Source organism: Lactuca sativa, chromosome 7 (assembly GCF_002870075.4).
Source record: "Lactuca sativa cultivar Salinas chromosome 7, Lsat_Salinas_v11, whole genome shotgun sequence".
Classification (NCBI taxonomy): Eukaryota; Viridiplantae; Streptophyta; class Magnoliopsida; order Asterales; family Asteraceae; genus Lactuca; species Lactuca sativa.
Genome location: NC_056629.2, coordinates 166,617,791 through 166,619,723, shown reverse-complemented (window position 1 = coordinate 166,619,723; position 1,933 = coordinate 166,617,791).

The following is a 1,933-nucleotide window of genomic DNA, read 5'->3' as shown; positions in this document are numbered from 1 at the left end:
CCATGGAGCATCCTATGGGTGGAACCCAACTTGATAATCCTTGGAGCCTCTTAGCCAACTATACAAGCTATGGATGATTTACATAATCAACCCATATATTTAATTAGTTATCTTTAGATCACATAATTAATTCTTGATCAAACTAATTTAATAATATTATTAATATATTAGAACTTATAATATATTAATAATCCACAAGTGTTATTTCTCTCATTTAGTCTATCCAATTGCATGGTGCCATGCAACCCAAATGGACCATGCCGGGTCGGGTCAAGTACATACCAGAAATAGTTATGGACTTAGACACCTTATCCAACAACTCCTACTCAGCACATACATAGAGAAAATAGCAGATAATATCAATCAATAGCATCTCCTAGGCTAAGGAATCATGAATTAGGCAACTCTAGCCCTAATTTCTGAAATACATAGCCCATCCTCTAACATGCATCTCTAATATCTCATAAATATCTCATAATGTAAACAAGTAATGGTATTTCGGGAAATCACTGCTCGGGCTTTAGCTGATTGTACACACTACTCCGTCTCGTTTTCTCTTTAAACTCTTACTCATTTTAGAAAAATCATTTCTTTTTAGAAAATTTTCTCAAATCCTCAGTTCGAGTCCAGATATACCCGAGAGTACATCCGAATCCCTCAAACCAAGGCTCTGATACCAACTTGTAACACTGTAAATTTTCAAATAAAATTTTCATTTTTAAAATCACATAACTTAATATCACATTTCCCAAAAACTCCAAAAATGTATAAGTTGTCAAAACACAAGTCAACAACGTTTATAAAAATCCCAGACTCTTCAAAATCATGATCTCTAACTGGTGTGTACAATCAAGTCGGCGCCTTCCCACGATCTTGAAAAGTACCTGAAACACATATCACACAACACGGTAAGTACGAAGCTTATTGAGTTCCCCAAAATACCACATAAACAAATAGTAAGCCTCTCATGGCTATAGCTCGGCATGGACCCTCCAGTCACGCGTCTCGGTGAGGATCCTCCGGTCTCACGGCTTGGTGTGGACCCTCCGGTCATGTGTCTCAATGAAGACCCTCTGGTCTCATAGCTCTGGTCGGACCCTCCAGTCCTGTATCTCAGTGAAGACTCTTCGGTCTCACAACTCGGTTTGGACCCTCCGGTCCTAACTCAGTAAGGCACGGAATAATATAGCATATATCACAAAGACAAAATGCATAATATCACATAACTCAATATAAGCACATAGGAACCTCCGGTCGATAACTCAAATAAGACCCTCCAGTCCAAAAGTATTACCACTCAGGTATAGTGAGAAGACTCACCTCGTAAGTAAGAAAGTAGATATAATACCCCACGAATAGTCTAGACTCCGCCTACATAATATAATCATATCTAATTAAAACATTATAAACGCAACTCTAAAAAGTTAGGCTAACCCCTTTCCTTACTCTCGGAAAGGATGAAATACTATTTTACCCCTCCATGGTCTTCTTAATTCATGTCTTGACCAAACCCTAAAAGTCAACGGAAGTCAACTGTAAGTTCCAAAATTGCTATGATGTATCAATTGGATTCACTTGATGGTGTACAATCTCAATCAAGTGAATGATGCAAGATGTAAGATGAAATAAGAACAAAAGATTAATCTTCAATGCACATTATTATCATTCAATAGGCAGGTACATAAGATGTTGATTACACACAATTCTCTCTTAGTTCTCTCTAAAACGTGTTCTAGGCAATATGGTAGCCCTAAGAACGTCCAATCCTTATTTCTTACTCATTTTCAAGCCTAAATAACCCTATATATACCTAGGCCTAATAACCAAGCCCAAGCCCAAAACCTAAACAAAACAATACACAGCCTAACCAAAATCACACACGATTTCGGTCCAATTATAAGGAATTCAAGGGGATTTCGGCCCTAGACTGAAA